Raw genomic sequence first — 25,835 nt, 5'->3', positions numbered from 1 at the left:
TTCTGTGCATTGATTTTGTATCCTGTGACTTTACTAAATTTATCAGTTCTAATAGTTTTTTTGGTGGAGTCTTTAGGGTTTTCTATATACAGTATCATGTCATCTGCAAATAGTGAGAGTTCTACATCTTCCTTACCAATTTGGATGCCTTTTATTTCTTTTTGTTTTCTAATTGCTGTGGGTGGCTAACTTCCAACACTATATTGAGTAAAAGTGGTGAGAGTAGACATCCTTGTCTTTTTATTGACCTTAGGGGAAAAGCTCTCAGTTTTTCACAATTGAGTATAATGTTGGCTGTGGGTTTTTCATATAAGGCCTTTATTATGCTGAGATATATTCTCTCTAGACCTGCTTTGCAGAGGTGTTCATCATGAATGGATGGATGTTATACTTTGTCAAATGCATTTTCTGCATCTATTGAAATGATTATATAGTTTTTATCCTTTCTTTTATTGATGTGACATACTACATTTTATGAATACTGAACCACCCTTGCATCTGGGAGTAAATCCCACTTGATTGTGATGTAGGATATTTTTTTAATGTATTGTTGTATTTGGTTTGATAATATTTTGTTGAGAATTTTTGCATCTATATTCATGAGAGATATTGGTCTGTAGTTGTCTCTTTTGTAGTGTTTTTATCTGGTTTTGGTGTCAGGGTAATGCTAGCTTCATAGAATGAATTTGGAAGTTTTCCTTCCTCTTCTATTTTTTGGAATAGTTTGAGAAGAAATAGATATAAGCACTTCTTTAAATATTTGGTAGAATTCACCTGTGAAGCCATCCGGTCCTGGACATTTGTTTTTGGGGAGTTTTTTGATTACTGATTCAATTTCATCACTGATTACCAGTCTGTTCAAAATTTCTATTTCTTCCTGCTTTAGTTTTGGTAAGGTGTATGTTCGTAGGAATTTATTCATTCTAAACTGTCCGATTTGTTTGTATCTTTTGTCTCTTTTGTTTATGTTGATAGACTCAATTTGCTAACATTTTGTCAAAAATTTCTGTATCTACGTTCATGAGAAATATTGGATCATGGCTTTTCTTTTCTCATATCTTGTCTGGTTTTGTCATGCTGGTCTCATAAAATAAGTTGGGAAGTATTTCCTCCTCTTCACTTTTTTTTCTAGAGGAGCCCTGTGTGGAATTGTATTATTTCTTCCTTGAAGATTTGGCAGAACTCCTCAGTGAAGCCATCTGGGCTCTGATTCTTCTTTGTAGATTTTAAATTACAAATTCAATTTCTTTAGTAGGGGTGATCTTTAGTAGCTTGTGTCTTTCAAGGAATTTTCCATGAGTTGTAGTACTTCGTGCCTTTATGGAATTTGTTTATTTCATCTGAGTTGTTTGATTTATTGGCATAAATTTATTCATTATTCCCCTTATTTTTCAAATATCTATGGAATTTGTAGTGATATCACCTCCCTCATTCCTATTTGAAATTTATATATTCCTTTCCCCCTGATTAGTCTAGCTAGAGGTTTATAAATTTTATTATAATACTCTAAGAATCAATTTTTTATTTTATTGACTTTATTTTTTTGTTTGTGTTCTGTTTCATTGATAAATATTTTGATCTTTAATTCCATTCTGCTTTTTTCCCCTCAAGCCTCTAAGGGTGCAGATAATCTTTCTGTTTTTGATTTTAATTCCATCGTGGTCAGAGAACATGCTTTGTATGATTTGGATCCTTTTATTTATTGAAACTTGTTTTACAACCATGAATGTGGCTGACCTTGATAAATGATTTATGTATACTTGAAAAGAATGTGTATTCTGCTGTTGCTGGAGTATATGACAAATTTCAATCAGGTCAAACTGGTCAGTAGTGTTGTTCACGTTTTCTATACACTTATGAATTATCTGGCTACTTTTTCTATCTGTTATTGAGGAAGAGGTATGAAATCTCCAACTGTAATTATTGATTTAGCTATTTCTCTTTTTAGTTCTGTCCATTTTTGCCTCAATTATTTTGAAGTCTTCTTATTAGATGCCTACATGTTTAGCATTATTATGAACTCTTGATAAATTTATTGATTTATCATTACGAAATGGCCATCTTTATCCCTGGTAATATACTCTGTTCTGAAATCTACTTTGTCTAATATTAATGTAGCCACTCAGCTTTCTTTTGATTAGTGTCAGCATGATATATATTCTCCATCCTTGCACTGTTAGCCAAATTGTGTCTTTGTATTTATTTATTTATTTATTTATTTATTTATTTATTTATTTATTTTTAAAGATTTTATTTATTTATTCGACAGAGATAGAGACAGCCAGCGAGAGAGGGAACACAAGCAGGGGAGTGGGAGAGGAAGAAGCAGGCTCCCAGCTGAGGAGCCTGATGTGGGGCTCAATCCCAGAACGCCGGGATCACGCCCTGAGCCGAAGGCAGACGCTCAACAACTGCGCCACCCAGGCGCCCCGTGTCTTTGTATTTAAAGTGAGTTTTTTGTAGCCAGAATATAGTTGGATGTTTTCTGTCCATCTTCTAATCTCTGTCTTTTAATTGGGATGTATAGACTATTTACATAAAATGTGATTATTGATATACTTGGGTTTAAGTCTACCATGTTGGTATTTGTTTTCTGTTTGTCTCATCAGTTCTTTCTCCTCTTTTATCTTTTTTTCTGCTTGCTTTTAGATTGGGAATTTTTTAACTATTCCTTTTTATCATTTTTGTTGGCTTGTTGGCTGTAGGGGTTGGTTTGGTTTGGTCTCATTGGTTGCTTTAGGGTTCGTTTTGAGCTTACTAAGTTCTACTTTGAATTGATGTTATATATTTTCCATATAGTAAAAGAACTTTATACTAATATACTTCTATTTCTTCCCTTTGAGACTTTGTGCTATTCTTATCTTTTCTTCTACATGTGTTATAAATTCCACAATGTATTGTAATTGTTTTTACTTTGAATAATTGGTTACGATATAAAGATATTTAAACAATACGAAGAAATCTTTATAATTATTGACATAATTACAAGTTCTGGTCTGCTTTATCCCTTTGGGTAGGTGAAGATTTCTATCTATTGATTTTTTCCTTTTGCTCGAAGGACTTCCTTTAACATTTCTTTTTGTGTAGACCTGTTGGTGATAAATTCTTTTAGCTTTTTTTTTCCTTTTAGTTTTTGTATGTCTGAAAAAGTCTTTATTTCACCTTTGTTTTTAAAAGATATTTTCATGGAATAAAGGCTTGTAGGCTGAGATTTTTTTTTCCAGTTCCATTTGTCCTCTGCCTTGCATTGTATTCATGACAAAATCTACCTTCATCCTTATCTCTTTTTCTGTATATATTATGTGTCTTTTTTTTTTTTTTTTCTGGTTGCTTTTAAGATTTCCCTCTTTACAACTAGTTTTAGGCAATTTGGTTATGAGGTGATTTGATGTAGTTTTCTTCATATTTCCTGTGCTTGGAATTCATTGAGATTCTTTGATCTGTGGGTTTATAGATTTTTATCAAATTTGGTTTCCTGAAATCTTGGCAATTATTTCTTCAATTTTTTTTTCTCTCTTCACCTCTTTCAGGGTATCCCAAAACATGAATATTAAGCTGCTCAAAACCTTCCCTGCTGTGTTCCTTTTTTTTTTTTTTTTTCAGCCTTTTGTTTCTCTGTGTTTCATTTTCTGTGCTTTCAACTGTGGTATCTTCATGTGTAGTAATCTTTTCTTCTTCAGTGTCTACTCTTCCATTAATCCCCAATGTATTTTACATCAGAGACAGTGTAGTTTTCCATCCAGAATTTCAAGGTGGGTCTTTATGAATCCATGTCTCTATTTAACCTGTTCATTCTTTCACCTTATTCTTTAAACATATGGAATATAGTTAGGATAACTATTTTAATTTCTTTTCTACTAGTTCTATTATTGGTATCATTTCTAGTTCAGTTTCAGTTGATTGATTTTTCTAATTTGTGGTTATATTTTCCTGCTTCTTTGAATCCCTAGTAATTATTTATTAGATTCCAGACATTGTGTATTTTACCTTATTGGGTGCTGTATATTTTTCTATTCCTATAAATATCCTTGAACTTTGTTCTGGGAAGTGAATAAGTTACTTGGTAACAGTTTGGTTCTTTTGGGTCTTTCTTTTTAAGATTTTATTTCTTTTTTAAATTTTTATTTTTTTAAAGAAGAGTAGCATCTTTTTATTTTTTAAAGATGTTGTTTATTTATTTGTCAGAGAGAGAGACAACACAAGCAGGGGGAACGGCAGGCAGAGGGAGAAGCAGGCTCCCCAGCTGAGCAAGGAGCCCGATGCAGTGCTCGATCCCAGGACCCTGGGATCATGACCCGAACTGAAGGCAGACACTTAACTGACTGAGCCACCCAGGCATCCCACTTTTAAACTTTTAAAGGCAGGACCAGAACAGTGTTTATGATTAGTTTCAGATTAATTTTTCCCCATAACTGGGGCATACTCTTCTGAGTACTGTGCTTTGATGCCTCATGAATTATGAAGTTTTCCACTCTGGCTTGTGGGAATAGACACTATTTTCAATCTTGCATGCACTTCCCAATCTTTTCAGGTGATTCTTTCATTACCTTCAGGTAGTTTTCTTGCATGGATTCTCTGATCAGTTCTTACCTGAGTTCTCTGAGACCTCTGGAATTTTCTCTTTATGTAGCTCTCTCTTTTGGTATCCTGCCCTGCATACTCTATTCAATTTGACTTACCCATACTCCAGCTCCATCTCAATTCAGGAAGACATAGAACTTTACTGGCTTCCCCTCCTGGCACTGCCCTCTGGGAACTCTCTCAAGGCTTGAGCAATTTAGGGTTCATCTCATTTATTTTCCATCTCTCAGAGATCACTGTCTTTCATTGCCAAATGTCTCGAGAATTACTGTTGTATATATTTTGTCAAGTTTTTTAGATGTTTCAAGCAAGAGAGTAAACCTGATTCCTGTTACTCCATCTTGTTTGGAAGCAGAAATCCCAGACATCTTGTAGTAAGCTGGATATTAAAGAGATTTGCAAAGATTTAAAACAATTCTACTCTTTAAGTTCTTTTGTTTGTTTTGGAAAATATAGTTTTTATAAAAACATTTAGGTTAACTTATAATTGGTTTATGATCACTATTTTTAAACAAATTAACAAATATTTAAAAATTTTTTATTTTAAATTTCACACATGGTAAATATCAATAGATCTAACTCATGTAAACAAAAGACCTTTGGGTTCAATAATTTTTAAGAGTGCAAAGGAGTTCTGAGACCAGAAAGTCTGAGACCAGTGATGTAAATGTACTGAAGTGGTTATTGTTGGATGCTTGAACCTGAAAGTTGGGTAACCCGCGTGCTGGGGAGAGCATGGGTACAAAGATGAGAAGACCCATAAACAGAGAAAAGAAGGAGGAAGAAGAAGAAGAAGAAAAGAAAAGTTAAGAATCTGTTTGGCTCCCGAGAGACACAGAGAGTAGCATAGATTTCTCATTTTCCAGTTGTTGTATAGACATTTGCAAGGCCCAGTTATACTTCCTGCCTATGGAATCGTTTAGATAATACTAAAAATAAATTCTGTCTCTTTTTCCTTAGAAAGAAGAAACTGGTGGGAAAAATTAAGACACCATGGTAGGCTTGAAAGGAAGACATTTTGAGAGCCTAGGGTCCTTTTGGAGTCCAGAAGTCAAAATGCTGTGACAGGTTGATGCTGTTCACGATGCTCAAACAGACTAACGGATCACACTTCAACGTGCGGAAAAGGAGCCTTAAGTTCTGCGATTTCATGGTTATTGTCAGTATCCTGGTTAGTCTATTGGCAATACACTATGAGGAGAACCAGAACTTTCCCTCATCTTATTATCTAATCTTGGCCAGCACCTCACTGGAACTTAGTTTCTCCACATTTACACAATGAGAGAAGATTTTCTAGGTCTTTGTTTGCAAGCGACAGAAACCTACATCAAATTAGCTTAAGCACAATAGAGCATTTATTGACTCATGTATCTGGGAAGCCAAGCTGAGCTAGTGCTGGCTCCGACACAGCTGGGTCTGGGTGTTCGGGGTCTTCATGGCTTCACTGTATTTTCTCTTTCCTTCTATTCCTTCCCGTTTTCTGCCTATTCCCTTCCGCTTTCCTGTTTGCTTTGTTCTCTGATCAACCACAAAATAACCCCCAGAAGCTCTAAGCATTTATGGACCTTTGAGATCAATCATGAGCCCAGAGATAGAAACGAAGATGCACTGTCTTCCAGCAGCCACAGGCCCAATCCCTTTCTTTCTTTGGCTGTACCTGGGTCACATGACCATCCTTTGAACCGATGACCTTAGGGCCATGGAGAACCAACTTTGGCCAGACTGGGTTATGTGGCCACTCCTTTGGCAGGGGGTGGCAGATGAATTGCTACTGGCAGTCCCATTAGAACCACCTAGAATGAGGGGCAGCTCAGGAAACAGTGGGGGGGGCTGAGCAGACCACAGTCTGCACTCTCGAAGTGTCATGAAGTGAAGCAAACTCTGTCATGTGTTTATGATTTTAAAAAGAAATACAACCATGTGGCTGTTGCAGCATTGCTGGGAGTTTGGCATTTTCTTCTGAGTCCCTGATTCTCTTCTTAGGAACAGTTTCATCCTTTCCTATTGCTTTTCAGGTATTTCATGTACATGCTTTAAATTCCATCTTTGCTCTGAAGCCTTTTATCAACTTTGTTATGTCAAGAATAGAGTCCACTGTACCCAGAGTCAGTGATTCCAATTCCTGCCAACACCTTCATGCTTCCTTTCAGATCTATCTAACTCTCTTCTGCCTGGATCTTTTCTTTAACCCTGATGTGTGACAGAGATGTAGAGTCAGGGTTGATAGAAAAAGACTACAAATCAGTAAAAAGCAAAGAGGATGATCTCTTGATATGGAGTCCTCATGAAATTTAACATTTAGTTGAGTCATCACCTCCAGCCTCCCTGGGACTGCGAAGGAGAGTGAACACACAGGTGAAGGATTTAGTCACTGCACCGGAAATGTTATGCAAGACATACTCTCTTCTCCCTGAAGTAGCAGCCTCTAGTAAAAAGCTCTTTCCGCTAATCCACTTTGGAACTCATTCTTGTGTTTTTCCCTTTTGTCCAGAAGGACTGAATGAAAACGTAGAGTCTGAATCTGTTTACTCAGAAAAATAAGATCTCTAAATAGTGTCATTTTAGGCATAGTTTCAGAATGCAGCTTAGCACCTCCATACTATATTTAGATCAGTACTATCAAAATGAAAAGGCAACATGCCAGGTGGTTATTATGCTCTAGAATATTCTAGCAAATTTGCATTTGGAATTAAATATAAAGCCCTTGCTCTTCTGTAGATCCAGCTAATGCTCATGGTTCATTGAAGGACAGGAATCACTTGTAAGCCCTTTAATGGGTGGGCTGCAGGAGAGAAACACTCGGAACAGCAGAAGTTGTCTCTGGAGGTGAGAATATGTGTGATCATAATTCTCCTTTGTCCACACTTCTCTACTGTTCAAATTTTCTGCAGTAAACACATACCACTTTCATAATATAACTTTAAAAATTCCATCCATGCAAAATTGTGAAAGTTCTTGGCATACACCAAATTATGTTTAAGCAACATATACCTACGGAATGAAACTGACTGATACCCACAAAACTCCTTGGCTTGAACCCCATTCTGGAAACTCTGATTCTGCCTTGACTCTGCGGGAAGGATCCCAGTGGGGTCTGGCATGTGTACCCGCCTTAGGGCCCTTTGCTGTACCATTAGGGCTGCAGGAGTCCCGTCTGCACGAGCATTATCCGGCCTCTTAGGACAGACCCACTGGGGACTCTGGAGCTTAAGTTCAGATCTGTAGTTCCCAAGCTTTCAGACTAGGTAAAAAAGAAGAGAATTTTCCTCCAACCTCTGGGAGTGAGGGGCGAGATGCAGGATAGAAGCATATCCCTATAAGTGTGTGTGTGGCGAGGGCCGCCACAGGCAAACTGCCTGAGAAGCAGACTCTTCACTCCTGAGCCTCCTTCTCAAGCATTTACGTAGCCTACATGCACCACATGCCAGCAGGACCCTGGCTTATCTCTGCTGAGCACCTATAATCTCAGGTGTCAAGTTTGAATAGCGTCTGCCCAACACACAGAGAGACCCCTGTGGATGAAGAGTGCTCCTTGAGAACAGGGCAGTGTGGTAGCACTCAAATCTCAGACCCAGAGCACGGGAACCACTCTTTCTCACTCATAGTCCACGTGTTCAAGAACAAAGTTACAACTTGAAGCCTACAAAGAGCCGTGAGCATCCACCAGTAGCATCAGCCTGCAGTTAAGAGTGTGAACGGCACGTGTTGCATGGTGCACTGGGTGTTATATGCAAGTAATGAATCATGGAACTTTACATCAAAAACTAGGGTTGTACTGTATGGTGACTAACATAATAAAAAATTATTTAAAAAAAAAAAAAGAGTGTGAACGGGCCCAGGAGGCGGACCTAGTGTGAGTCTGGCTCTCACCCAGCAATGGTGAGATCTGGGGAAAGCGCTTCTCCTTTCTGAGGCTTGATTTCTTCACATGTAGAAGCAGGTAGTTTATTCGGTTACCAGAAATAAAATGGGGGTGAAATGTTGGCAATAGAAATTGCTCAATAAATAACAAAAATCATTGTAAAATGCTAAATCATGTTACACACAGTACTCCCCTCCCAGTCATTTCTGTCAGACTCAAAACCCCATTCTTCAAGTTCCCCATTGAACCTCTTAGTAAAACCAACAACCATTTGTTGCTCATCTCTGAACCAGTTGCGAATTGTCTTTATCCTGTGTCAGTGATAACACAGGAGCTGAAAATGACTTGGAGTTCATCTTTTGGGTCCTAGGAATGACTTTTATCACCTTGGGAGGCTTGAGTGTGTTTACTCATAGGAAGTGCTCATAGCAGGGAAGATCATCATCATTAATGTTGAAATTGAAATGTATCAGAGTGGTTTTTTTTTTCTTTTAAATAAAAGGAGAAAGAAGTGGGGGGGGGGGGAGAAAAACCCCTACTGAGTCTACGGATCCTACAGTAGAAGTTAGGGCCTCGCTTTTTTGTATGTTCATCTATAACTAGATCAGCTTTCATATCTTACTTTTCTCTGGTTAATAAGGCCATATTTCACAAAGTCGTTGTTACCAAATCAGTCTGTTTCTCTAACAGAGCAAGACATGTTGAAGATCTTGGAAGTCTCAGAGCATCTGGTCTTACCAGAAAGTAAATGGAAGGTGGGCCACAGTGGACTGAAGCAAAGGAAAGTATAATCCTTGGAATTGTCATTGTGTCATAGACATTATGGATAATCTTATTTAATGTTACTATAAGGAAATGGCTACATTCTATTTTCCCCCCAAATCATAAATCACTCAATAATTTCATTTGAACAGGTAGTTTGCCAGATAGTGTTTTATTGAATCTAAGAAACCATGTATTTTAAAGTACGTCATTATTTTGTGTATTGCTAGGAAAGAAAAGGCACTGCCATTGAGGGAGATATTAAATGTGAGAAAGTCTGGAAATCGATCAGAAATGGTACATCCTTCTGTCTGATGAGCTCATTTTAACATCCTTTTTGTCTCCCCCTTCCCACTGATACTTAAAGACGTTAGATGACTAGTTTGAGAGCGTTAGTCACGATTCAAATAGAGGTTCCACTTTATACAACACAAATACAACCATTCACCACCGTATGCCCAAATCTTAATGGCATTTCAAGCACTAATGAAATGAGGCTAGTTTATGTTTCTTGAATTAATTAAATAAAATAAGGGCTCAATCATTAGGCAAATCACGACAGACATCACCAGGAGGACCATCTGGGTCTTACAATGTTCAAAGGATTTGTAAATGGAAATGTCATTTTGTCTTACTCCTACCTTTTTGAACATTTGTTCCTAACAAATCCTTGGGATAATACCAGATTTCTTTCTTTCTTTCTCTCTTTCTCTCTTTCTCTCTTTTTCTTTCTTTCTTTCTTTCTTTCTTTCTTTCTTTCTTTCTTTCTTTCTTTCTTTCTTTCTTTCTTTCTCTTTCTTTCTCTCTCTCTTTCTCTCTTTCTCTTTCTCTCTCTTTCTCCCTCCCTCCCTCTCTCTCTTTCCCTTCCTTCCTTTCCTTTTCCTTCCTTCCTTCCTTCCTTCCTTCCTTCCTTCCTTCCTTCCTTCCTTCCTTCCTTCCTTCCTTCCTTCCTTCCTTCCTTCCTTCCTTCCTTCCTTCCTTCCTTCTTTTTTTCCCCCAGAAGCAGTCGCAGAAGAGCTCCAGATTCAGGGTAATATTAATCAGTTCACCCCAGGCAATTATGGCATATTCTTCAGGAATATTACAGGCAGAACTGTTTCAACAAGAGACTTTCCTAGCAGAATGCTAAGAAAAAACTCAGCAAGGAAAATGGTAGATGGAAAATGTCAGGAGGGAGATTGGGTTTCTATTTCAAGGATAGTAAAACCATTATGTTTTAATGCATTCAAGTTCAGACTGATTCATAGCCAATGACCATCCAAGTTCAAGCTAGAAGTTGCACAATTCCATTGAGATGCAGTGAATTCAGATTCTGCCTTTCAGGTCAGAGGATTTTAAGCAGGGGCTTGATCTCTGGAAGCTTCAATTTCCTTGTGTTGGCTGTTGGGCCAGATGGTCTCCAATCCCCCTTAAGTCGATAGTGCTGTGGTCTAGCCAGAGGTCATGAGCGCTGGGGCAGGCTCCTCTGGAAGGAGATTAGGTCTGAGTAACTGTGTCAGGCTTTGAACTGGTGCACAAGTCCTTAGACTTTTGGCTCCTGGACCTTGCAAAGTGGTTCCTGAGATTGTTGTTTGGCTGCCTAATATCCAAATACCCTTCCTGTTGGGGAACAACCGCAAGTTAGGTGGAGGCCACAGGGGCCAGCCACCTGCCACAAAGGCTCCTGGGCAGCCAGGACATGGGCATGTGCCTGGGCCTAGCCAAGCAGAGCCATAGACACAAAGACACAGGGAGAGGTAGAACTTTCCAGGCTGGCCTCAGCAGTAGAGGTGAGCCTGGAGAAATATCATTCAGCACCCCAGGGCACGGTTCTGGCAAGACAGTTCTGGGACTATAGTCTGGGTGTGTTCTTGCTGTATATTTGCCCTTTGTCCCCACCTGCTCATGGAGCCTGCTTCCCACCTTCCTGAAGATTCTCATTATAGTTCTCTTTGGTGTCCATGACTTCCTGCTGTTTACCACAAAGAAGTCTGACTCCCGGATATCTGTCAAGGGCACGTCTATACTAAGCTCTAGAAAGCTAGAGATAAGGGCCTAAGTGAAAAGGTGACCAGATGGGTGCTGTTGGGGAAGGCAGCATGGGAGGACACCCAGAGTGGCATTGTCAGGTTGCCTGACGGCTTGGGAGGCTCTTCACAAGGAGCCATGCTACCCAGTAGATTGTCCACGCTCCGTGTCTGACCATCAGCCTCTTTTCTCCCATCTCCTCTCCCCTCCGTTCATAAACCATTTCTGATGCCCTAGGGCATGCAATTAAATACTGTTTTTAAAATCAACCTTATCTAAGCTCCTTATGGGTTATCTCTTCTCCCACAGAGGTGCAGGAAACTGGCAGCACGTAATTACACCCAACTTGATAGGTGGCAGCCTGGGGAGTTAAGACGGATGGGGCAGCTCTGTTCTTAGCCTGCCTCTCTTGGGAGATTTCAATGCTTATCTCTTAAGTCACTGAGATTTTCGTTACAGTTTCCCCCACAGCATAGAGAGTGCCCAACATCACAGTGCTGGGGTAAGATGAATTTCTTTCTTTCTTTCTTAAAAAAAATCATGCTTTTTCAGGCACTGGGAATATAGTTCCTGGCATTTAAGACAAGGTGCCTGTTAAACTCTGCATAAGGCCATTTTCTCTGCAATTAGAGACTTTTGGCTCAAAAAAGATCTTTTCCGAGAAACCATAAGCCTGTATTCTGGTATTTCAACATTTCATCCCTCATCCTCCCCTCACTCCTCACTAGGGTGCTTGATGTCTTAGAAATTGAACACTACCACAAAGCAATCACCCAAACTGATGCTTCCACTTTGCAAGCTTAAGAAAATGAAGTTAAAAACACACAGAGAGACCCCAAAAACCTTTAGTAGAGCTTTAGACCTAATATATGTGAAGGGCTGTTTCCAGAAGGAATAATAACTAGAAGGCACAAATAAAGCACTGAAATAAAAATCCCCCTTTGAATTATGCATAAGCAAAGTAAATTAGTAAAATCCAAATGCACTTTAAGAATAGAGATTTGCCATTTGCTGGGATTGGGATTTATTTCATTACTGAAAAGGAAGGGGAAAAACAAAAATAATAAGATTAGTTGTACTTCATGTCAAAGGCAAATGTGTTTCACATTTTGATGGTCTTCTGTGGGTCCATAAGTATATGGTCTGAGCTGCACCTGGGTTAAAATTGTCATTAAGAGGAGAGCTGTTTTTTAAAGGGTTGATAGTCTCTTGAGAAATATGAAGGTCTGATTTTTTTTCTTTGTTCATTCATTTATTCAGTTGTTCATTATGAAACCCCTTCTCTGTGCTCTGTGCTGAGTGGGGATATTAACACAATAACACAGCTCCTGTTCTTCAGGGGCTTCACAGTCTCCTTCAGTATTTAACAATGAATCTCTTGTCAAACGGATTCCTCATTAGATAGTTCTAGAAGCTGTTTAACCAGTGACTCTCTTTCACAGAGATGAATTCACAGAGAGCCGTGATTTGAGCTGGGTTTTCAAGGATAACAGGATTTCGATAGATGGAAATGGGCAGGACAATGGCACTTGTGAGGAGTGGAGGGGGTGGAGAATGGGGATAAAATGTATCTGGGAGACTCTAGTAATAGTCTTTCAGAAAAAGAATCCCTTGGAGTAGGATGAGAAGAGTGATTTGGGACCACTTAGTGGAGGCCTTTGAATGGAGAGCAGAGCTTTGTTCTGGGCAGAGTTTTGGTCAGGGAAGCTCTAGCTTCTTCTCTGTCCTTGACCCTTTCTGTAGGAATTGTTCCTCTACTTTTCATTTAATGGGCCTGGTTAAAAAACTGGGAAAACCTGGAAGGCTTGCTGTTCTGGCAACTTCGGTCCTTAGGAGTCTGGGAAGCCGGGAGTCCCTGAGAGGAGGCTGTGTGGTTGAGGTCTGACCACAGTGCAACCCTGGGGCAGCTCATCAGTGCAGGACAGCTGTGGGAGGGAAGCCATGTGCAGAAAGGAACAGGGGTCAGGGGCTGAATTTGTTCCCGACCTTTCTGTAAAATGAAAGAGTGGGACTTGCTCATTCCTAAGATGACTTCTGGTCATGCTTCAGTCTACCCTGCATTTGTCATTTTGATGGGGAGCCCCTGTCTCCTTTGGCACAAGTTTTATGGGTCTACAGGCTGTGGTTTTCTGAGCTCCCTTGCTAATATTAAGAAATCACATTTCCTTTTTTTTGTTTCTTTGGATTGCTTAAACTTTTAAAGTTTGAGCGGTTTTTTAAATAGTAAGATTTAAAGTCTCAAGTCATCTTAGAGGCTGTAATTCTCCTGCGATTTCAGCTCCCAAGCTGTTCGTGACTTTGATCAAGTCTCCTATTGTGATGGATGATTAAAGGCATGTGAACGTCAGGGGAAGAGCAGCCTGGAAGTGACATTCGAAGGGCTTGATTAGTCTTCTGTGTAGATCAGGTAAGGTCAGGCACAGGATATTGTTAAAACTCTAAATTCTGGTAGTTGGTCTCTGAGTACAGGTACTCTAACATTCAGAGATCTTTGCTGCCCTTTGAAAACTGTCAAACTCATAATCTCATGCAGATAAAACTAATAATAGTGATACCAGCCAACTTTTACCGTGTGCACTATGCTAACCCATCTACAGGCATTTGCTTATGTTATCATCAAAAGATCCCTGTACAATGAGCCCCTTGCACCCGAGGAAACTACAGTTAGGAAGATTACATTTGTGCTCTAGGCCACTAACAGGTGAGGGGCAGAGCCTGGTTAGGAACTCTGGGATTGCTCTTAACTTGTACACAATCCTTCCTTCCTCAGAAAGGTGTGGGACTTCACCCTTCCTACTTTGTGTGTGAGGGTGAAACTTTCCTGAACCAAGCCTGGAGGAAAGGAGCTTAGGCCTACCTGTGATTTCTCAGCAAAGGAAGGAATATGGGCAGGGAGATGAGGGAGGGAAGATGATAGGAGGGAAAATGCTATTCTTTTTCTATTTCTATTGTATATTATGAAATTTAAACAACTGTGTGTATTTGTTTTCTCTAAAAATTTTTTTTTCTTATTTAAAACTATAAGGAAGAAAATCAAAATTATCTTTTATCTCCTAATCAGGAAGAAACCCTATAAAATTTGTTTTGTGTATTTTCTGACTTATTTCTCTCTCTGTGTGTGTGTGTGTGTACACTAAACTGGGATTTTATATATATTTGTTATAGTACACATTTATTATTGAAACTACTTTTTTCCTACAGCACTAGAGAGATAGCACACTTGGCAAACCAAATCAGAATACAAAGTATTTTTGTTAAGGAGTTATATATGGCATATTTGACTTTTCATTCTTTCTTGTACTGCAAGGAAAGATCTTATCTCTGGCCAAATCTTGCTGATTCATCCCCTGCCATATCTCTTGCATTCTCTGTACGCCCAGTGCCATTTCCATATACAACTCTTGTTACCTTTCTCCCCTTCCTTTCCTCCAAAGCTACTCTCATCCTCAAGGCCACCAAAGTCCTGCCCGGTAATAAGCCAGTCCAATTTATCTCTCTTTTGTTGCTTGTGCTTTTGTTATATTAGATTTAAGAAACCATTGTCTAATCCAAGGTGACAAAGACTTATGCCTAAGTTCTTTTTAAAGAGCTTTATAGTTTTAGTTCTTATATTTAGGTCTTGATCCATTTTTAGTTCATTTTAATATATAGTTGTGAGGTAGGGGTCCAATCTCATCCTTTTGCATGAGGATATCCAGTTGTCTCAGTACCATTTGCTGAAAACACTATTCTTTCCCTATTGAATTGCACTGGCACCGTTGTTGAAAATCAATTAACTGTAACCGGGTGGGTTTCTTTCTGGATTCTCAATTCTATTCCATTTATCCATATGTCTACCATTATTCCAGTACTACACTGTCTTAATTACTATAACTTTGCAGTAATTTTTGAAATTGGGAAGTGCGAGTCTTCTAACTTTCTGTTTTTCAAGATAGTTTTGGCTCATCTGGATCCCTTGAATTGCCATATAAATTTAGGATCAGCTTGTCAATTTCTGCAAAGAAGCCACATGAGATTTTGGTAGAAATTTTGTTGAAAATATAGATCAATTTGGGAAGTGCTGCCATCTTAACAATATTATATTTCTTTCCACTTGTTTAGATCTTTTTAATTCCTTTCAACAATGTTTTGTAGTTTTCAGAGTTTAAGTTTTGTACTTTTTTGTTAAATCTAACCTAAATATTTTATTCTTTTTGAGTAGTAAGTGAAATTTTCTTAATTTTAGTTTTAGTTTATTACTACTGTATAATATACAATTGATTTTTATGTATTGATCTTATAGCTTATAACCTTGGTGAATGAACTTGTTTACCAATTCCAGTAGATTTTTAGTGGATTCCTTAAGATTTCCTGTACACAAGATCATGTCATCTGCAAATAGAGATACTTTTATTTCTTCTTTTCCAATTCGGATGCCTTTTTTTTTCTTTTTCTTGCCTAATTGCCCTGGCTACAACTTCTGTACAATGTTGGCATCAAAAACAGACATCTTTGTTTTGAACTTGGTCTTAGGTGGAAAGCATTCAGTTTTTCACCATTAATATGATGCTAGTTGTGGTTTTTTTCATAGATACGCTTTTATTAGATTTAAGGTGTTTCCTTACATTCCTAGTTTGTTGATTTTTCTTAAATGTAGATTTTTTTTTTAAATCATGAGTAGTATTGAATTTTGTCATATGTTTTCTCTGTGTCTATTGAGTTGATCATGTGTTTTCCCCTCCTTTATTCTATTGAGATGGTATTTTACACTAATTGATGTTTTCCAGATGTTAAAGTAGTCTTGCATTCTTGGGATAAATCTCAGTCATTATGTATGCTTTTTATATATTGCTGGATTCTGTTTGCTAGTATTTTGTTGAGTTTTGCATCTATCTGTATCTATCTACAAGACAAATTGATTTATAGTTTTCTTTTGATTTTTTTTTTTTTTTGTCTGGAATGGTATCAATTTCATAGAATAAGATGAAAATTGTTTCCTCTTCTATTTTTTGGAAAAGTCTGTGAAGAATTGGTAGTAATTATTCTTTAAATGTTTGGTAGAAGTCACCAGTGAAGCCATCTAGGTCAGGACTTTCTTTATAGGTAGTTTTCAAATTTCTAATTTAATCCCTACTTAGTATAGGTCTATGCAGACTTTCTATTTCTTTTTGATTCAATTTCAGTAGTTTATGTCTTTCTAGAAATTTGTCCATTTCATCTAAGTTGCTTATAGCATTCTTTTATAGTCCTTTTTATTTCTGTAAGGTTGGTAGTAATTTCCTCTTTCATTCTGATTTTAGTAATTGGAGTTTTCTCCCTTTTTGCTAGTTAAATGTCTGTCAGGTATGTTTATCTTATCAAGGAACCAAGTTTTAGTTTTTTTATCGATGTCCTCTATGGCCCGTCTCTTCTCTCTTCCATTAATTTCTGCTCTAATCCTTATTGTTTCCTTCCTTCTGCTTGCTTTGGCTTTCATTTCTCAGTAAATATTTGTTAAATTATAAAATAAATGATATGTTTATATCTCCATTAACAAAATTGTACTAGAAGAGCTGAGAAATCGTGCTCTAAATAATAATCGTGCGTACACTACAGAATAACCGAATTCATTAATAATCCTCCAATCTTACTGATCCTGCCTGAAAGAGTGACTTCATTTTGAAATTAGCAGATGTTGCATGTGGGAGTACTAGGATCACTTCAGGATTTGATAGCACATTCAACTTGCTCTGATTCATCTTTTCAGTAAGTTTTCTTGGTTTCTTCAAATAGGCCAAACTAATGAACCAAATTGAGGTTCGAGGAGAAGAGGGCTGGAGGCATGGTGGTTATGTAGTAGTCTAACTAGATGTGTGGTCTAGCTACAAACTGCCTTTTTGGGAACCAAAAGGGAAACCCACTTGTGAAGATGCAGTGGGCAATGTTCAAGTTTAAAAATAAGGAAGCTTCTCACCCAGTGCCACTTGAGATTGCCTGGGGTCTCTAAGGCTCTTGGCTTAGATGCTATGACCCAAATCAGTGACCATGTCCTTAAGGGGAATGGCAGCAGAGAGGATCTGGAGATGGTCCTTGTGTACACCAATCCTGCCACTTAACCCTCCTGTGGACTTTTAGTTTGTCGAGACTATATGTTCGCTAATTGAACACTTTGAAGTGGACTTTCTGATATTTGGAGCTAAAAACAACCTAACTGACATACCTCCTGCTAACTCTGTCTTCAGTTCTCCCTTAAGTCCCTGGAGGTCTGTGTCTGGAGATGAGATCAGTATCAAGGCTCCACATGCATCACTTTGGCTCTCCTCTCATTCGTCGTGGTTAGCAGAGGTGACATTTCCAGCTCTATTGCTGAAGCATTATCTTCACAGCCAGCAAATAATATGCAAGTTCTCAAACTAGTATGGGTCAGAACCACCAGGGTGGTGAGGGGGAGCCGCCTCTTAAACAGAGAATGTGATTATGTGTGTCTTGGGTGGGGCACAGGACTCTGCATGTTAAATAAGTTTCCAGTTAATTGTGATGCAAGATATCTGAAGACCACATTTTGAAAACACCCTTCCCTACTCTGACCATCTTCTTCACTGCTTGCTGTCTACTTGCCTTACCAGATCAACTTGCTGTCTACTGACCTTCTGGCCCTCATTCAGAGCCTCATTATTGCTGATTCTCTTTCTAAACCTTTCCTAGGGTAAAACACGTTTCTCCACTGGGGCTCTCCAGACCACGTAACAGAACAGCGCTGCCAGAGAGCTACTGTCTTGACCACGAGCAGGAAGTGGCTGCGCCCCTCTGGCTCCGGGACCACCTCACCTCTGTTACGATCTGCACCAGCAAAATGGATGCCTCGTGCCTACCCCTCTTCCCACACAGCTCAGAGCCTCAGTCTCTTCATTTACAAACTGTGAGTAGCATCTACCTCCAGGTCACATTTAATACATTTCACAGCCTGCGTGGCATAGGCACTGACCCATGAGAATGGAGGTAGATTACAAATCACTCATTAGAACTCACTGGTGCCAACCAGCTGAGTATCGAAGCTCTTGGCCGTATTCCAAGTATTAAATGGGTTTGGCACAGTTATGTCAAGTGGTGAGGGTTATTCTAATGGCCTGGGTGCCTAGCAGATGAGGGGTTGGGCTGAGAGTGCAGAAGGTGCTGGCGGTCAGACTGAGGTGAGAATTCTGTGAACACCCCCAGGACCTTAAAGGAGAGAGAATGCTCTCGCAGATCTGGAGAAGAAACCAGGATGGTGGGGCTGAGAGGTTAGAATCCTAGTCTCCGACTCTGAATGTTGAGGTACCTGGGCGATCCGTCTGAGCACAACACCCCCACACAAGGAAGGGGCTGGCAGGGGGTTGAGTGGCAGTCAAGGAGGAGGCTGCTTCATTTCTCAGCTGTTGTTCTAGTGAAACAGGTGGATACCTGTACGTGTGAGAGGTGATAAGTAAGGAGAATAACTGGGAGCATTAGGCTTGGGGTGCCCTCTGCATGAGAATGATGGGCACTAAACCTGTCTGAGGGAAAGGTGTGGACAGGATTAAACACACCAGAGACTGGAGTCCAGAACCTTGAAAGTTTAATGAGGACAGTTAGTGAAGCAATACTCTGTGATTAATCACATCAAAAGCACCACTTAAATCAAGTAGCATCATGATGGACAGCGACCATTTAATTTAGCTCCTGAAAGGTCATTTGGAACTCTTAATAGTGCACTGTTAGTAGGACTTGGCTTCTGTATCTAGACAGATAAAGGTCCGTTAGGTCCCCAGAGCGGAGGACTTACGACCTGAGCCAACTCGACAGGTGATGCTCCCGAAAACGTGAGAAAAGGCACAAGGAGCGCCATCAGAGTGAAGCAGAGTCACTCCGGTGGTTGGTTGGTTTGTTTTCCTTTCTCCTTTTTTATTTTTTAAAGATCTTCTCACTTGAGACCCTAGAAAAGAGATATTAAGAAAGGTAATAATGCAATACAAGACTACACAAGGGAATACTGCTGTTGTGTTTTGTGGGCAAATGAACATGTTATATAAGCAGCACATTATAAGGGCTCTGCACAAGGAGCAGAGTTTAATATTATCAGAAAATAAAGCTTAATGGAATGTATCTGATGCATATTTAATGAGGAGCATAATCAAGGGATATTAGAGCCGTAAAGCCTCTGGCCGATTGTCTGCTTCAACCTCCTCATTTGCACAGACCATGACAATAACTGCAGAGCTGATACCCGTGCCCTGAGTTGACACAGTCACAAGGGGTGCGGCGGGGATGGGCACGCAGGCCGCTTGGCTCTGTCCGCCCATCCACTTCATGTCGTTGGGCTGCAGGAACCCTAGCTGTGAGCAGACATTTCCTGTCAGTGCAACCAAACAAAGACTTGGGGGAGGCAGCTGGGAGAGGGAGAATGCAACTGAGCCAGAGTTGCACGGGAGATCCTGACCGGCTGTGGGTTTAGAACCCCAAGGGCAGAGCCTCCATCTTCTCTGAAAAGGGGTGTCTAGAGCTTGGGCGCCCTGCCTGCCCGCTCACTGCTCCCACTTGCCCATGCACCGGCCAGGCGGCTACTGAGCTGGAGACAGCCTGGCTTGGGAGGGCAGAGGGGCAGGTGCACACGAGTCAAGGGAAGGAATCCTCTTTCAAATGCCGCAAGTCAGCCCCTTCCTTCTGGTGACTGTCCCAAATGTCACCATTTGAATACACAGCCCCTTTTTCTCATCTTTCTGGCCTTGTTGGGGATGGATTGCCTTTCTTTGTTTGCTTGTTTGCCTTTTATTTTTCCATTACCCCCTCTTTACAGGTTGGGAAGCTATACCCTCTATTTCTATTTTTTTTTACTGTTAGTCCTCACAGCCTTAACATGTATGACTTAACTGATCAAACTACTACTTAATCATATCATAATTCCTTTCCTGTCAACATAAGAACATTTGACCTCTTTCACTCAGATCCCCCCTCCTTCCTTCCAAGCTACTGTTGAGGCTTTATTTTTTTAACCCTAAAGATTAGCTACTGCTATTATTTCATACGGTTAGTGTTTATTTCACTTCCACATTGACCAATTTCTTTACTCCTAGTCCTTTCTTGGACCTGCCTTCTTTTCTGAAGTATAACCCTTCCTCGAATGCAGGCCCTGGTTGTGGTAAACTCCGTTCGGTTATTTCACCTGTCTTCCCGAGACACATTCTGCTGGCTGTGTGATCCTGGGTTGATGGTTACTTTCTCTCAGCAGCGACTTTCCCACCCTCCTGTGGCTTCCTGTGTAGCCGTGGGCTAGTGGGCTAGTGGTCCAGTTGCCATGGCTTGTAACCAAGTTGTCTGTCTTGTCTGCCAGCTTTGGGGATCGTCCGCGTCTCGTGTCATGGAGTTACTTCAACATGCTCAGGTGGGCATTGCTTTTTATTTATCTGTGTGCTTCTTCTCTGTGTATTAACGGCCTGTGAATTTTTAAAACTCTCAGCTGCTATGTCTTTACACTTCCTTGACTCTCTCCTTTCAAATTGGACATTTGTTCAACCTGTTCATTCTGTCTTTCCTCTCTTTTCACTCTCAGATTTTTCTGTTTCTGTGACTCTGTGTGCTTAGTTTGGGATAATTTCTTTGGATCTTCCAGTTTGCTGCTGCCTTTTTCAGTATATCTAATCTTCAGTTTAACCTACTCTTGTTTTTAGGTTTTTTTTTTTTAAGGTTTTATTAAATTATTTGAGGGAGAGAGAGCACTTGAGAACATGAGTGGGGAGAGGGGCAAAGGGAGGAGGACAAGCAGACTCTCTGCTGAGCATGGAGTCCAAGGCAGGGCTCGGTCCCAGGACCCCAAGAGCATGACCTGAACTGAAGTCAGACGCTTTACTGACTGAGCCACCCAGGCACCCCTTGTTTTTATTTTATTTTATTTTTTCCCTTGTTTTTATTTTTATTTTTTTATTATGTTATGTTAGTCACCATACAGTACATCATTAGTTTTTGATGTAGTGTTCCATGATCCCTTGTTTTGTTTTTTTTTTTTTTTAAGATTATTTATTTATTTATTTGAAAGAGAGACAGCCAGCGAGAGAGGGAACACAAGCAGGGGAAATAGGAGGAAGAAGCAGGCTCCCAGCAGAGGAGCCTGATGTGGGACTCGATCCCAGGACCCCGGGATCACGCCCTGAGCCGAAGGAAGACGCTTAACGACTGAGCCACCCAGGCGCCCCCATGATCCCTTGTTTTTATTTTTAATACTTTTCGTTCTAAAATTTTCTTAGGAATCATTTTCAGATCTTCCTGATTTTCTGTTTCTTGATCCTTTTCTGATTCCATCTTTTCCTTTAAACATTTCATGTATCATAATTTTGTTTCCAGTAGCTCTGATATCTGAGGTTCTTCGAGACACAAATCTTTTGTGTGTTGTTACTGCTGACTCCCACCCATGTTGATTTATTTCCTTCTGTATTTGGTAATTTTTACCCGGGGGATCCGGTTTGATTGAACTTAATTTGTTCTTCCAGAGAATTGTGCTTGCTTCTGCTCAGGCATTACATGGTGCTACCAACCTGACACCACTTAATTTTCATTTTTGTTTTTTTTTTTTACCCTTTACAATTGCTAAGGGGAGGGAGAAGGAATAAGTTAAGAGAAGAGACCAGTCTTCTAGGAACACATGAGCAGATTTGGGCGGGTCTCCCCATGCTGTGTGCATTTAACCAGGTCAGCCGCAATACCCTTACAGGTTATTGATGCTTGGGGAGGAAGAGTAGAATAGAAAAATAAAAAAATGAAGTCTGGAGCTCTTAGCTATTGCATTGGTTTTGTTTTTCAGAGGAGCGGGGTATACTGTGAGCTGCCAAATAGCTCAGGGGAGGGGGTTTGCAGTGAGAGGGGTAGTGGACACCAGGGAATCCAGCTATTTCTTTGAGCACTTCTGCACATTCTTGCTGGGTTCCAGAGGTGGTGATGAGACCCTCTGGAGGAGGTGTTTGCAGCAGGTGGAGTGGGTGTGAAAGAGGCTGAAAAGAAGGGCATCTGTGCAAGAGCTGAGGGCTTTGGAGTAATTGTGCCTGTCAGGGGGAGCCACAGGTTGTTCTAGAGGGGATCAGGGTCACAGCCACAGTGGCATGAGCTGGGGGAAGGAGTGCTACACACGATTAGTAAGAAAATAATCATTATGAAAAGAAGAAAGTTAGGCCAAATGAAAATACTAAGTTCTGCCTAGAGGGAGTGCTGATTTCATCCTTTGCTTTTGGCTCCTCCAGGAAGCCTTCCAGGATAGCACCCCTTGTGCCCAGGTCCCAGGCAGCCTTGGCTCGGCTTATCCCTGGCTCTTGGTCTTGCTCTGAGTGGGGAGCAGGCCCAGGAGGCACGGCACCGGCAGCCGGGCAAGGGTCCCTGCAGCCTCAGGAGGCGACCACTGCCCAAGTTCCATTTGGGAGGGAACCAGGCAGGAACAGCTTGGGTGGGGAGAGGAGTGACCACTGTGGCTGTCCCCAGCAGATCCCCTTGTTTTAATTTTTATCTGAAAGCTTGATAGCATGGATTAGGTAGATGTATTCTCCATCCCAGGGTGAAATAGGGCCTAAGGATGCAGATCCTGAGAAAATATTATTCACCTTTTTTCCCCCTACAGTTTGGATGGAGACAGTTCAAATTCTGTGTAGACTTCCTCTGCTGGGAGGTGAATTATTTTCCTGTCTTACCCTTTCTCACAGGGTGTATTCCTCCTAGGGGTCCTGGCTCAGTGCCAGAGTCTTAGGTTCACCCCTACCCCCCGCCTGGTCCCCCGACTCTGCATAGGCCAGATCTCTACAGTTCTCTGCACTGGTAGAAGCATCAACCTACATAGGGCAAACAGTGCTCTTGCTCTGTTTGGTTTTGGTTTAGGGGTTATTTTTGGTTTTGTTTTCTATTTACTGTTTACTGGCCTGGTTTTAGCTCACTGCTGATATTCTGCCCCTTGAACCTGAGGGATTTCCTATGTTTTCATTTTAGCTCAGCAATACTTAGTTTCATTTCTTTTTTATTGAGATATAATTGGCATATAACATTGCATACGTTTAAGGTGTACAACATGATTATTTGATGTATGTTTATATTACGGACTGATTATTAAGTTTAATTAACATCCATCACCTCACTTGGTTACAAAGATTTTTTTTCTTTGTGATGAGAACTTTTAAGATTTACTCTTAGCAACTTCCAAATATATAAAATGGCATTGTTAACTATAGTCACCAAGATGTACGTTACATCCCCAGAACTTAATTATTTTATAACTAGAAATTTGTACCTTTTGACTACCTTCACCCAATTCCAACTCCAGCTCCCCTACTCACCAGCCACCCGCTCCCACCCCGCCTTTTGGCAACCAGCAATCCAGTCTCTGTTTCTATGAGTTGGGTTTTTTAGATTTCACATAGAGCTGAGATCATGCAGTATTTGTCTTTCTCTGCCTGACTTAATGCCTTCTAGATCCATCCATGTAGCAAATGGCAGGATTTCCTTCTTTTCTATGGCTGAATAATATTCCATTACAAATATGTATATAGATAGATAGATAGATAGATAGATAGATAGATAGATAGACAGACAGACAGACACCACATTGTTTCTATGTCTTGGCTATTATAAATAATTTAGCAATAATTAAGCAATACTTTAAAAAGTATGTTTGTTATCATTAACCTAGGACCTAGTATTTTCACAGGGGGATTTTATAATAGCAATCCATAATCCTACCACAAGAGGAATCCCTACAAGTGTGTTGATATATTCATTTTTTCATGCCCACCTAGTTCCAAGATTATTTTAGCTGGCTTACAGACAATGGTATGCTGGAGTCATCTTGTGTTGGCTTGTGAGAAATTTATTATTAAATTTCTAGGGATCTTGTAAGTTGTTAAACAGCCATTATTAAAAATTAAAATCCAGACATTTACAATTAAATAATTATATTAAAAATAAAAGTAATAAATACTCAAATTTATCACCTAATTCTGTTTCACCGTTCCTTATAGTGTTGAGGTTATTTATGTCCTTTGCACCTACGTGACGAAAATGCTACATAATGGTGTCCCTACTGCACATCTCTTCCCTTTTTTTCTTTTTTTTAAGATTTATTTATTTATTTGACAGAGAGAGAGCGAGCGCGCGCATAAGCAGGGGAAGTGGCAGGCAGAGGGAGAAACAGGCTCCCGACTGAGCAAGGAGCCCACTGTGGGACTCGATCCCAGGACCCTGGGATCATGACCTGAGCCAAAGGCAAATGCTTAACAGACTGAGCCACCCAGGCATCTCTGCACATCTCTTCCTAAATCCGCATTCAGCACCCCCATGCTGGCACCTTGAAATTGGCCGTGGTGGGCGAATTTACACCATGGGAATAGGCAAACACTAGAGATCAAGGTTTCACTTATTGCTTTATTGATTGTCTACACTTTGTAAAAGAATGGGTAGAATGGTAACAGTACAGAGTAAACTTAAAAGTATGTCATGTCTATAGTCATACTCTTATTAGCACAAAAAAACTGAGCAAATATTCTTCCAATATTTGAAAACAAATAACCAGTTTAGCAAAAAGTCGCTCATATCACGAGGAAAAAGTGAAGTTGTAGCCCACAACACAGGTTTTCATTGTTTTACTTTCATCTTCCTTGTTCAAGTAAATAAAAATATCAACGAACATTCATGTTTGAACTATTCTTGATTGATTGAAACCACAGGTTAGCTATGGATAAAGAGTTTGACAAAAATCACAAAAGCATTCTATGAGAATCATTTGGCTGCACGAAATTTACAATAAAGAGTATTGTGTATTTAACTATTATTCACTTACTATGGGTGAGACATCATAGCTGCAAAATTTGTAATAAATTTGTGTTTAGATATGCTTTTTTTTTTCTCAGAGAACCAGTTATGAAACATTCACCAGCACACGTCTGCTTACAGGGACGTACAAATACAGTAAGGTAACCCACATTTGCAGCAGATGAGAAAGAGAAAGGAACAGCAAGGCAAGGAAACTATTAGAGCTGGGAATGACGTTAATACAAAATTTCATATTACGGAGCATAGATAGATGCCATGATTGGCCAGAGATTTGTCTTTAAGCTTCCTAGCAGGTTTCATATAAAGAAAAATTTGATCATGTACTGAATTTTCAGTGTTCTGGTGAGAAATTGTGGAGTTTCTCCTAAGCTAAATCCAGAAGGAATTTTATCCTGAGAGTTTGTGTAGAACAATATGTTTTTATAAATGTCGATAATGTTCTTAGAGCAGGTGCCTGGGGGGTTCAGTCGATTGAGCGTCTGCCTTCCGCTGCTCTGGTCACGATGTCAGGGTCCTGGGATTGAGTCCTGCATCGGGCTCTCTGCTTAGAGGGGAGTTAGCGTCTTCCTCTCCCTCTGCCCCTCCCCCCTGCTTGTGCTCCCTCTCCCTCTCTCTCAAATAAGTAAATAAAATCTTTTAAAAAAATAGTATTCTTAGAGCAAACCCTCATTTAGAGTCATGGGGTACGTCCAGCAGAGTACCCTCAGTCAAAACCCTCTTTAAAGGCTCAGACTTTGCCAGTGTATTTCTGGGTGAAATACAGTGTATTTCTGTACACACTGAAGTATTTCTGGGTGAAATAATATGAACTCTGGGTTTTATTTTAAAATCCTTCACAAAACACACAAATAAT

General features: G+C 40.0%; 1 protein-coding gene across 3 annotated transcripts in view; it reads left to right on the top strand.

The window, feature by feature from the left end:
• LOC123789357 (uncharacterized) overlaps positions 1–25,835 on the top strand; it is a 61,144-nt gene that overhangs the window by 19,085 nt on the left and 16,224 nt on the right. Inside the window, exons 1-3 of one of the 3 annotated variants that reach the window (XM_087861149.1) lie at positions 13,452–13,619; positions 17,876–18,089; positions 20,517–20,567. The gene's annotated coding sequence lies outside the window, so the exon portion shown is untranslated. Of the gene's footprint in view, positions 1–13,451; positions 13,620–15,470; positions 18,090–20,516; positions 20,568–25,835 lie in introns of those variants that run through there. The other 2 variants (XM_087861147.1, XM_087861148.1) reach the window with 2 other exon arrangements.

The sequence above is a fragment of the Ursus americanus genome, chromosome 3 (assembly GCF_024610735.1).
Source record: "Ursus americanus isolate L20-20 chromosome 3, mUrsAme1.1.p, whole genome shotgun sequence".
Classification (NCBI taxonomy): Eukaryota; Metazoa; Chordata; class Mammalia; order Carnivora; family Ursidae; genus Ursus; species Ursus americanus.
Note: the sequence above shows the minus strand (reverse complement) of the source record. Positions and strands in the feature narration are given on the sequence as shown.